The sequence below is a fragment of the Callithrix jacchus genome, chromosome 15, assembly GCF_049354715.1.
Source record: "Callithrix jacchus isolate 240 chromosome 15, calJac240_pri, whole genome shotgun sequence".
NCBI classification, from domain to species: domain Eukaryota; kingdom Metazoa; phylum Chordata; class Mammalia; order Primates; family Cebidae; genus Callithrix; species Callithrix jacchus.
Genome location: NC_133516.1, coordinates 30,712,809 through 30,725,564, shown reverse-complemented (window position 1 = coordinate 30,725,564; position 12,756 = coordinate 30,712,809). Strand labels below are relative to the sequence as shown.

General features: G+C 40.1%; 1 protein-coding gene across 50 annotated transcripts in view; it reads left to right on the top strand.

Moving 5' to 3' along the window:
* The window catches only part of MAP4 (microtubule associated protein 4), a 228,966-nt gene that overhangs the window by 63,362 nt on the left and 152,848 nt on the right, over window positions 1–12,756 (top strand). For 14 of the 50 annotated variants that reach the window (XM_078350710.1, XM_078350724.1, XM_078350723.1 and 11 more), the window contains exon 1: window positions 9,465–9,547. The exons of the other annotated variants lie outside the window; for them this stretch is intronic. The gene's annotated coding sequence lies outside the window, so the exon portion shown is untranslated. Of the gene's footprint in view, window positions 1–9,464; window positions 9,548–12,756 lie in introns of those variants that run through there. 50 annotated transcript variants of the gene reach the window in all.

The window sequence follows — 12,756 nt, the reverse complement described above, 5'->3', positions numbered from 1 at the left end:
TGCTATCACGCCCGGCTAATTTTTTTATTTTTAGTAGAGACACAGTTTCACCATGTTGTCCAGGCTGGTCTTGAACTCCTGACCTCAGGTGATCCGCCTTCCAAAATGATGGGATTACAGGTGTAAGCCACCATGCCTGGCCTTTTTTTCTTTTTGAGATGGAGTCTGGCTCTTTCACCAGGCTGGAGTGCAGTAGCACAATCTCAGTTCACTGCAACCTCTGCCTCCAGGGTTCAGGCAATTCTCCTGCCTCAACCTCCCAAGCAGCTGGGACTACAGGTGTGCACCACCATGCCCAGCTAATTTTTGTATTTTTAGTGGAGACGAGGTTTCACCATGTTGGCAAGGATGGTCTTGATCTTGAGACCTCGTGATCTGCCCACCTTGGCCTCCAAAGTGCTGGGATTAACAGTTGTGAGCCAGTGTGCCCAGCCCGTTTTTTGATACTCTATTCACAACCAAAAATTTTCTCCTGTTGCATATTGCTTTTTGTATCTTTGGTTACTGTGACTTTACTTCCAAATTTCTTGGAAGGAATTTAGTATTGCAAGTCAAAGCAGCCCTTTGGTGCTTGCTATGTTTAGGACCCCTGCCATCCCCAAATGATTATATTTGTTATTTTGGTTTGTAGTTTCATTTGTGGTTTAAATTTGTCTTTTATGTTGTCATAGCTTGCTTAGTTTTAAATGACTAAAAATACATCGATTGCAAAAATCTCCCAGTGTTTGTTTAAGAAAAACAATAGAATATTTAATAGAGCCAACATCAGAGCAAAAGTCATTGTCCACCATGTCCAGTCTAGCAGCCTGCTAGCAAGAGGGAAAACAGACAAACCTTATACTGTCTTTTAAAGGTCAGCACATGTAGACTTTCAGACCAATAGAGAAACACATTCCAGTGAGCAGGCAAAGTTCTCTTTGACTTCTGCCCACTTAAGAGTAAACTCAGAGAGTCAGCAAAAGTCTTTTAGTTGATTTCAGCTGCTCTTTTGGAGTCATGTCCATCTTTCTGTCTCCTCTTTTCTTTTTCTTTATTGATACAGTATATTATACATGTTCATTTGTATGTAAGTAAAAAATACCTTTTTTATGGATCCATCCTATGTTAGTGAATTTGATGAGAGTCTTCTAATTCTAAGCCTTGTTTCTTTGAAATGTGTAATTAGTTCGGAATAATGCCATCGTTCAGTTTACAGTATGCTTGGATTAAGTACTTTCTTCTGTAGTTCCCTTTCAGTAAACTGCTCCCCTCCTGTTTTTAATTGCACCTTTTTTTCATATGCTATTTGCACCACATGTCTAAGTCACTGTGGAAAGGTTAATTTTGGACAGAGTTGTTTCTAGATCTAGTGTATTATTGTCATCCTAGGATTGCATTTCATTTCTCTTAGGCAAATGGTACTATTTCTTGGATACTGCAGCTTCCATAGGATACTGTGTTCATTTTTCATTTCCTGGAGTCTGTGCCGAAGTTCATTTTCAGAAAGAATGCCTGGAAAGTAAGTTTTTATTATGTGTTTGAATTTCCCATTTTAGCCTTCACTTAATGGATGAGTTAGCTGTAAAAATCTAGCTTCAAAATAGTTTTTCTCAGTTTTAAAGGCATCACTTCATTTAAAAAAAAAATCATTTGGTGTTACAATTAGAAATAAGAAGCCCATCTGTTTTTTATAACTTGGTAAGTACTGCTGAGGGAAATTTCCCTCCCTCCCTCCCTCCTTTCTTGCCACCTTGCCCATGCTGGATTCAAACTCCTGTGCTCAAATGATCCTCCCACCTCAACCTCTTCTTTTTGCTTTTCTCTTTTCCTTCTCCTGTCCCTGTCTCCCTACTCTCTCCATCGTTTGTTTTCTTCATCTGCCTCCATGATCATGAAAATAATCGCCATGTTATCTTCTAGAAGCTGTGTTGTTTTGCTGTTCACGTTTAGGCCTGTCATCCACCTGGAATTACTTTTTGTATATACTGTGAAGTAAAACTCAAAATACCTTTTTGGCCCAGCACCACTTACTGAAAGGAAGCTAATTCTCCCGCTGTTCTGCAATGTTACATTTATTAGATATTAAGTATCCATATTAATGTGGTTCTGTTTCAAAACTTTTCTCCTGCATTGTCCTTTTTTTTTGTTTTGTTTTGTTTTTAGTGAGACAAGAGTCTAGCTCTGTCAGCCAAGCTGGAATGCGGTGGCGCAATCTCTGCCCACTGCCACCTCCGCCTCCTGGGTTCCAGCGATTCTTCTGCCTCAGCCTTCTGAGTAGCTGGGACTACAGGTGCATGCCACCACGCCCAGTTAATTTTTTTGTATTTTTAGTAGAGATGGGGTTTCACCATTATTGGCCAGACTGGTCTCAAACTCCTAACCTTGGGATCTACCTACCTCACCTCCCAAAGTGCTGGGATTACAGGCGTGAGACACCATGCCTGGCCGCATTGGCCTTTTTTTTAAAGATGTTTAGCGCACTAAGTACATCGGACTCTTTCTTGGTGGTTGTGCTGGTACCACAATGTCTTCATTACTGTATTTATGTATTTTTAACTTCAAACATATGAAATTGCAGTAGGTCAGAAACTCATCAGTTTTCAGCATTTTCACATGGTTAAATCCGTCAGTGAGTTTTGATATCTAGTAGCTTAAGTTCTAAGTTTGTTTCTCAAAGATTGTCTTAGCTGTTCTAGGCTTTTTTGTTTTTATGTAAACTTGGGATCAACTTTTCAGTTTGATTTGAAAAGAAAAAACCTACTGGACTTTGCTTGGGATTATGTTAAAACTATAGATTAGTTTGGGGATAATTGATACCTTTAAAATATCAAGTCTTCCAGTACATAGTTACATGATTGTGATCCTGCCATTTATTTAAGTCTTTAATTTCTTTCCATTTTTTTTGTTTTCTGTGTAGCAGTCATAGATATATTTTATTAAATTATTTCTAGGTAATTTTTAAAATGCTATTGTAAATGGTTTTTTTTTTTGTTTTTTTTTTTTGAGATAGAGTCTTGCTCTGTTGCCCAGGTTGGAGGGCAGTGTCAATCTCAGCTCACCGCAATCTTCACTTCCCAGGTTCAAGCAATTCTGCCTCAGCCTCCCAAGTAGCTGGGCTTACAGGTGTGCCCCCACCATGACCAGCTAATTTTTGTATTTTTAGTAGAGATAGGGTTTTGCCATGTTGGTCAGGCTGGTCTCAAACTTCTGGCCTCAAGTGATCTGCCGGCCTCAGCCTCCCAAAGTTGTTGGGATTACAGGCGTGAGCCACTGCACATGATGGCATTTTAAATTTTTAAAAATTTCTGATTGTTTTTGCTGATACATAGGAATATAATTGGGTTTTTAATTTTAGAGTTTAACAACCTTACTAAATTAATTTACTAATTCTAATTGATATTTAGTTTTCTATGTATGTAGTTATGTTTCCTGCAAATGATGTATTCTCTTTTTTTACTTTATAATCCTTATGATTTTTTAAACAATCCGTATGCATGTAATGTTTTATCTTGGCTCACTGCAGAATATTGAATAGAAACGGCAATAGTATACATTCTCATTTCTATCCAATCTAAAGGGAATGATATTTGAGGGAAGTTTTCTTTTTTCTTTGTAGATACCCTTTGTCAGATAAAGGGTGCATCTTCTATCCTAATTTGCTTTTTCCAGAACCTTTTCTGATTCTGAGAGATGAGCTTTTAGTTTCTTTCCTTAATCTGTTAATGTGGTGAATTACATTAGTAGATTCATTGCCTTGTAAGTTTCTCCTAAAAGCACTCCCTTAGTAGATCACTTGCACAAAATTCTGTGCCTCAGATTCTATGTCTAGTAGACTGATTCTAAAATACCTACCTCCCTAACAGAGGGGAATTCAATTTCTTTTTTTTTCTTTTTATTGCATTTTGGGTTTTGGGGTACATGTGCGGAACATGCAAGGTAGTTGCATAGGTACACACATGGCAGTGTGTTTTGCTGCCTTCCTCCCCTTCACCCACATTTGGCCTTTCTCCCCATGCTATCCCTCCCCAGCTCCCCAATTCAGTTTCTTTCTAGTGTTAAGTTGTATTAATCCTGTGTTGTATTTCATTTCAGTGAATTTTATCTTGAATGGATTAGGCAGATTGTTGATTAATTCAGTGACCCTCAATTGTGGGTACCTCTCAGAATCAACTTTAATGAGATTTCTCTGTGTCATAATTATCCTTACTGTGAGAAAACCAACAACACTGAGATTTTCCATGCAGTAGCATATGCCTCTAGTCCCAGCTATCCAGGAGGCTAAGGCTGGAGGATTGCTTGAGCCGGGAACTTGAGGCTGTCGTACACAATGAGCACACCTGTGTCTAAAAAAACCAAAACACAACATCAAAGAAAACTTTGTTGAATAATTCTGATCCAGCATTTTTTTTACTTTTAACTCAGATTTTTACTTGTATTTCAGGTAAAATATTAAAAGTTATGTTAATGAAGGATTTCTTCAACTTTCGCTTGTTCAGTTTTCATTTAGTAATGACATTTTTACTTTCTAGGCTTTCCCCCCTCTTTTTGAAATCATCTGTAAGGTATTATGTCTAAGGTCTTTGCCCACAACTACAAAATGCTTGTTAAGTGTTCCTATAGCATTTGTATCTTTTTCCTTCTCAGAAAAGCTGAACTACTGTACCCTAGTCCTGCCTAGCACCAATACTTGCTTAGAAGAGTCATGAGGGTGCTTCCAGTTGTACACACATCAACCCCAACAAGAGAAGGGCGGTATCATGATACAGAACAGAATGCACCTAGCAGGACAAATGTGCATTTAATGAGAGCCTATGAGGTTTCAAGTTTATTATATTAGATGTTCAGGATAAAAGGTGAGAAAGATGCTATCATAACCATCTAGGAACTCAAGTCTAAGGGAATACTTCAAATAAACAGATAGGACACACATTGTAAATAAACAATTAAAAGATTGGGCGTGGTGGCTCATGCCTGTAATCCCAGACCTTTGGGAGGCTGAGGCAGGCAGATCACTTGAGGTCGGGACCAGCCTGGCCAGCATGGTGAAACCTCATCTGTACTCTCTGTCTCAAAAAAAAAAAAAAAAAATTACAGAATTATCAGCACAAAATCCTGTGTCCTCTTCTGCTTTCCACTTTTCTTCATTTTCACTGATATATATTAAAATAGAGTGAAACTTCACTTTGCTTAATGGGAGAAGTTTTTCTTTCCTTTTGCTATTATTTTCAAGACAGGGCCTCTCTCTGTAGCCCAGGCTGGAGTGTAGTGGTGCCATCATGGCTCACTACAGCCTCAACCTTCCCCTCCTCACGTGATCCACCCACCTCAGCCTCCGAAAGTGGTTCCCTGCTTTGGCTTCCCAAGTAGCCAGGACCACAGGTGTGCAGGCTAATTTTAAAATGTTTTCTATGGAGACACAGTCTGAACTACGTTGCCCGGGCTGGTCTTGAACTGGGTTCAAACAGTTCTCCTGCCTTAGCCTCCTAGAATGCTGAGATTATAGGCGTGAACCACCATGCCCAGCCAAAAGAGAATTTTTCTTTTTAATAAAATAATTCTCAGCCAGGCGCAGTAGCTCACACCTATAATCCCAGCACTTTGGGAGGTTGAGGCGGGTGGATTACGAGGTCAAGAGATCGAGACCATCCTGGTCAACAAGGTGAAACCCCATCTCTACTAAAAATACAAAAATTAGCTGGGCATGGTGTTGCGTGCCTGTAGTCCCAGCTACTCGGGAGGCTGAGGCAGGAGAATTGCTTGAACCCAGGAGGCGTAGGTTGCAGTGAGCCGAGATTGTGCCATTACACTCCAGTCTGGGTAACAACAGCGAAACTCCATCTCAAAAAATAAAATAAAAAGTAAATAAAATAATTTCTCAAAAGCTAAGAGCTGATGAAGTATTAATATTGTTCCTTTCATCTAATCTCCTCAGCACTAAGTAATCCTAAAGTTACATGATATATTTACTACTTTCTGACAGATATATGAGCTGATAACTAGATAACTATAGAGATTTAATATTTTAATAATTATAAAAGTTTTAATATGTATATGATTATATTAAATGATGGTAGTAGCTGATATCTTTTTGTCTCTCAGAGATGTGGTCTTTCTCACCCAGGCCAGAGTGCAGTTGCATAGTCATAGCTCACTGCATCCTCAAACTCTTGGGCTCAAGGATTCCTACTGCCTCAGCCTCCTGAGAGGCTGGCACTACAGCCGAATACCACCACACCACACCCAGCTAATTAAAAGAATTTTTTTTGGTAGAGATGGTGTCTTGCCATCTTGCCCAGGTAAGTCTTGAACTCCTGGGCTCAAGTGGTCCCTGCTTTGGCTTCCCAAAGTTCTAGGATTACAGGTGAGAGCCATCATGCCAGGCTAGTAACTGGTCTGTTAAATATTTGTTTTTGCCACATTGCATCATGTCATGCTTTTATAAAAGCAAAGAGAGCTATTTTTATTACTCTGCCTAATAATTACAAGATGACCAGCGTGGAAAGCTGGTTTGTACGGTTGTTCCCTATTGGCTTTCTTTCCATGATTCTAGACAACGTGCTTGCTCTGGTACATACTGTGTTTAGAAAGTGGAAGAAATGAGGTGAAAAAAAAAATTTTTTTTTTTTTTTTTTGAGACAGAATCTTGCTCTGTTGCCAGGCTGGAGTGCAGTGGCGCAATCTCAGCTCACTGCAACCTCTGTCTCCCGGGGTTCAAGTGATTCTCCTGCCCCAGCCTCCTGGGTAGCTGGGACTACAGGCATGCGCCAGCAGGCCCAGCTAATTTTTTTTTTTTTGAGCTGGAGTCTCAGTCTGTTGCCAGGCTGGAGTGCAGTGGCGAGATCTCGGCTCACTGCAACCTCCACCTCCCGGGTTCAAGTGATTCTCCTGCTTCAGCCTCCCGAGTAGCTGGGACTACAGGCTAATTTTTTTTGTACTTTTTAGTAGAGATGGGGTTTCACCATGTTGGCCAGGATGATCTTGATCTCTTGACCTCGTGATCCACCCACATCAGCCTCCCCAAACTGTTGAGATTACAGACATGGGCCACTGTGCCTGGCTGAGGTGGATATTCTTAATTGGTGATAACCCTTCAACCTTGAATCTGTTTGTTCTTTTTCTAGTTCTGAAGAGTTTTTGTAATTTTGGAACTTTTGATTAATTTCAAATTAGATTCAATTTCTAATAACTTCCATGTGTCATTTTAGAAATGTTTATTTAGCCCCTTGTTTTTGTTGGGTCTCCTGTGTGTGTAATTTACTACAGAGAACAGAGAACTTGTGCACATCACTTTGATGTGGTCCTTCCCCTTTGGGACCCAGCAGTTTATAGGAGCTGGTATGTATGACTGACTACAGTAGGGATTTTCCAAACCCTTGGTTTGCAGACTGGTACTAGTCCATGGTCAGTTAGGAACTGGGCTGCACAGCAGGAAGTGAGCAGCAGTTTAACCAGCATTACTTCCTGAGTTCTGCCTTCTGTTAGATGAGCAGCGGCTTTTGATTCTCACAGGAGTGCGAAGCGAACCCTATTATGAACTGCGCATGCGAGGGATCTAGGTTACATGCTCCTATGAGAATCTAATGCTTGATGATCTGAGGTGGAACAGTTTCATCCCAAAACCATCTCTCCCCCACCCCCACCTCTCCAACTATCTATGGAAAAATTGTTTTCCATGAAACCTGTTCTTGGTGCCAAAGAGGTTTGGGGACCACTGAACTACAATATAGACCAGACTCTACTGTTACAAATACAGATGGTGAATTAGTTCTGAATAGCACTAGGAGAAAGAATGAGTAACAGAAAAGGTAATAAGATAATTGATGTGGACCTTGATTTCAAGACTTTCACAAATGAGGAGGGAGAGAAGATAAGTTCAAGTGTGGAGAACAAATGAGCATAGGGTATACAGTGATAATGTCAGATGGCAGGTGGTCCCATGTGACTAAATTGTAGGGAGACCTCACATGGAAAGCTGCTGATGATTATGGTATGTGATAGGACTGTGTCTTCTCAGTCAGCTTTGATATCACATGAAAGAGTTTGGATTTACACACACGCACACACACACACACACACAATCTAGGCATTGAGGTCCATGTATTTATTTTTTTGAGACAGAGTTTCCCTCTTGTTGCCCAGGCTGGAGTGCAATGGCATGATCTCCCTCTTGTTGCCCAGGCTGGAGTGCAATGGCTCACTGTAACCTCCGCCTCCCAGGTACAAGGGATTCTCTTGTCTAAATTTCCTAAGTAGCTTAGATTACAGGCATATACCACCACTCCTGGGTAATTTTTTTTTTGTTTAGTAGAGACTGGGTTTCACCATGTTAGTCAGGCTAGTCACGAGCTCCTGACCTCAGGTGATCCACCTGTCACAGCCTCTCAAAGTGCTGGGATTATAGGCATGTGCCACTGCACCCAGCCTTGGGGTCCCTTGAGATCAGCTGGAATGTTTTCCTGATGTTCAGGATTCATGCTGCCTGCCTCTCCCTCCTTAAAGAAGAAAAGATAGGTATGTATAAGTAGTAGGTAGGTAAAGGTATATATAAGCAGGTATAATTCAAAAGGTATTTTAAGTACAGTGATGTCATCGTGTTAGATAAAAGCAGAAACTATAAAACTACAAGGTTTTACTAATTTTGTTGCTCTCTGCTTCTGTTTTTGTTGTTCTCTGGCTCTTTGGGCCTGATCCTTTATCCCAGCCTCATTTATAAGTTACTTGTTTTTTCCATTTCTTGTTTTTTTTTCATCTATTAAAGTGAGGGGATTGGATTCTAGATCGTTTGAATTGGTGTTTTTAATAAAGCCTTTAGAGCCAGCCATGGTGGCTCATGCCTGTAATCCCAACATTTTGAGAGGCTGAGGTGAGTGGATTACTTGAGGCCAGGAGTTTGAGACCAGGCTGACCAACATGGTGAAACCTCATCTCTACTAAAAATACAAAAATTAGCTAGGTGTGGTGGCACACATCTGCAATTCCAGCTACTTAGGAGGCTGATGCAGGAGAATCACTTGAACATGGGAGGCAGAGGTTGCAGTGAGCCAAGATCATGCCACTGCACTCTCCAGCCTGGGCAAAAGGCTGAGACTCTATCTTAAAAAAAAAAAAAGGAAAAAAACCAGAAACCTTCAGATACCGTATGTGGTTTAGAAATGATTTTTAGATTGATATAGATTGAATGTTTTTCTGTGTTAATTAGAGGAAGGAAGTGGGATAAATGTAAAGTTTTAAAAACTGCTCTTTTTCAAAATTTTTGAGAGATTAGGTATTATTGAGACTCTTTTAAAGCTTTACTTATCTAAACATTCAGATAAAATTGAAGATTCATCCTTAAGGATGGTGATATCAGAAATATAAGTGCTGTGTCATTGTCATTTCTTATTTTGGCCTACATAACCAGACTTCAGACATCATGCTGCCTGTATCACATGGCCGACAGTGGGAGGTATCTAGTGTATTCTTCCTGAATAAATAGATTGAAATTCATTTGGACAGAAATGTTGAAGGCAGGTGCCTGATCCAAAATGCATTTAGTCAGGACTGAACACAAGCTGCCTGGATAGTTACTGTAAGTAAGCAAGCTACGCTTTTAGCTTTGTGATGCAAGGTTTTATGTATGTGAATATGTATGTGCAAGTGTATACAGTATTTTTATATTCAGAGGACAGGGCTTCCTTTAATAGCGGGATGGGGGAGACTCTTTGGTAACTACATGAAAGTAAAATGTAACTTCTTTAAACCTGTTATCAGTGTCTTCTTTCATGTAGGAATGTAGCTGTGTGATGACCTCAGCTATTCTAGTAATCAAGGGCTCTCTGCTGTTGCTAATCCTATGTTGAACAGCACAAATGGTGGTTATGAACAGAACCCTGCCAAGCCTGGAAATTCCATCAGTTTGTAATAGCACAGCTGTTATCCTTGAACTGTGTAGGGAGGAGCCTAGGGGTCGACAGTTAATATATTCCACAGGGGATTTGGAGTTTATTGCTTGGATAGTCAAGATCTTCTTCAGTTGTCTGTTGCTATCTGCAAGTCTTGTTCCATGGAGGAGCAGGAGAAATTCAAATTTGTCTGAGGAATTATATATGTCTGTGAACTGTTTAAGTTGGTAGTTTATTCCTTTTTTTTCTTATTTATTTATTTATTTATTTTTAATACCTAGAGGCATTCAGAGGTAGTTGATTCCTGTAGACATCCTTGCTAAAGATTTATTTTTAAGTGAAATATATGCTTGAAAGTATAAATCAAGGTTTCGTGGCTAAATAAATTAAAAATAACAAGTTCGGCTTGCTGTGTAACAGGCCTCTGAAAGAAGTTCAGTAAAAACAAATTTGGGGAATAAAGTTACCATTTAGTAACTAAAAACCTGCTAGGCATACTAAAAAAATCTGATGTTGAATATGAAATTATTATGAAGCAGGCTATACCTGTATCCATGTCAAGATTATAAATGATCTCTCACACTGGCTATAACGTGAGGTTCCTTTCAAGCCTGAGGAACAGGCACTGTATTTTGGCCACAGCATTCTCACTGATGTCCTAGAATAGCAGCTTAGTGTTGGCTTTAAAATTCTCTGTCATTTAAATGTCATGCAAAAACAAACAGCATAAAAGAAAATATTAACCCAGATATCTTTACGGTTCTGTGTGTTGTCCATAACCCCTCACCAAAAAGGACAGGCTGTCAATCATAGAGAAAATATAAGTGAGCATTATAAGCAGTATCCTACCTTTAATAATAATTATTAAAAGTTTATTAAATGGGTTGTTTGGAACTCAAAATATGTTTGCCTCAAAGAAACAATGTTATAAATGATAACTTTGTTTCTAAAGTAGTCCAGGTCACTGAGAATAAAGTTTCTTCCTTTCTTCTGAAACTGACAGGAGACAGTATTTTGAAAGATAACCAAGCTTGTCTTTGGCATTGTATTAACTCCCTTTCTTTTGCCTCCTAGGGCTCCCGGGCCTGTGTACCCTCTCCTTACTTTGATACTATATCCAATGTCTGCTTTATTCCCTGAAAGTTCCCATGTTGCCAGAGTATTTTTCTTTTTCACACCAGAACCTAAAACTCAGACATCTTCGATAGAACCATCTCTGGGATTGAATAGTGGTCTTTCCAGGGATGTACATTTTCTTACCCACTTTTAAATTAAGAAATAGAATTTTATACTTTTAAAAAGAGAATGCTGGCTACTGCAGATGAATCTTGGTAGAAATTTGGCTAATGTGACACAGTAAAACGAAAGTACTACAGTGGTTGGAAAAGTGAATGTGATGGTGAGAGTTAGGCTTCTGTTCTTGGTTTTCTTCTTTACTTTTCTTTTCTCTTTTCTTTCGTCAGGCTCTCACTCTGTTGCCCACACTAGAGTGCTGTGCTGCAATAATGGTTCACTGAAGCCACAACCTCCTGGGCTCAATCAGTCCTCCCACCTCAGCCTCCTGACTAGCTGGGACTGCTGGCATGTGCCACCATACCTGGCTAATTTTTCTATGTTTTTGTAGAGATGGGATTTTGCTATCTTGCCCAGGCTCTGTTCTAGCTTTTCATGAGTTCATTTTAGTTCCCATACCAGCCCCTTTCCAGGAGTAAGTAGAAGAGGACAGAGACAGCAACTGGCCATTGGTAAATCAGATTGCCAATTTCTCATCAGACAGAATGAGCACAGACCGTGAGTGAGTAGCTCTAGATGCGAATGACCTAAAATTTTCAGGAGGACTTCGTGGAGCTTAAAAAGTTATTCAGAACTTCTGTATAATTAAGTTAGATAGGAACACTATATAGACCAGTAAAATATTTTTAGTACAGTAATTAATTCCAGAGTTTGTGAACTATCCAAAGTAAAACATAAAACAAAGCGCTGTGACCTCATCATATATTCTTATTTCCTGTTTATGAGTACCTAGCTCTTAACAGTGAAGTACTCAAGAGTACTTCATCATCATGCCATGTAGTTGCTTCTTGCCTTAGATTACCTTTTTTCAAAAACCCTGCTCACTGAATAGTTTCACTTCAGGCACGTTACCAGAATGAAAGATAAGATGTACACATTGCTGTGCTTGAAAACTGTGTGTTCCCTTGGTGCCTGGGTAGATAAAATGGGGCTTATTTTCTGGCAGAGGGGTGTTCAATCTCCTTTGATGTTAGCCTGAACTGGGTGGAGTTTCTTAAGCATCGGTCAGATTGGCTCAAGCAGGGCACCATGCACTAGTGAATTTGTTCTTTTTTGTTTTGTTTTGTAGATGGAGTCTCACTCTGTCGCCAGGCTGGAGTGCAGTGGTGTGATCTCGGCTCACTGCAACCTCCACCTCCTGGGTTCAAGTGGTTCTCCTGCCTCAGCCTCCTGAATAGCTGGGATTACAGGCATGCACCACCACACCCAGTTAATTTTTGTATTCTTAGTAGAGACAGGGGTTTCACCATGTTGGCCAGGATGGTCTCAATATCCTGATCTCCTGATCCACCTGCCTCAGCCTCCCAAGTAGCTTGGATTACAGGCATGCACCACCACACCCAGCTAATTTTTGTATTCTTAGTAGAGACAGGGGTTTCACTATGTTGGCCAGGATGGTCTCAATCTCCTGATCTCGTGATCCACCTGCCTCAGCCTCCCAAAGTGCTGAGATTACAGGTTTAAGCCACCACACCTGGCCAAGCTTTTGTTTTTTAATAAACCTCAACCCATTTATAATTGAGACTACTTAGGCTGGGCACAGTGGCTCATGCCTTGTAATCCCAGCACTTAGGGAGGCCGAGGCAGGCAGATCACCTGAGGT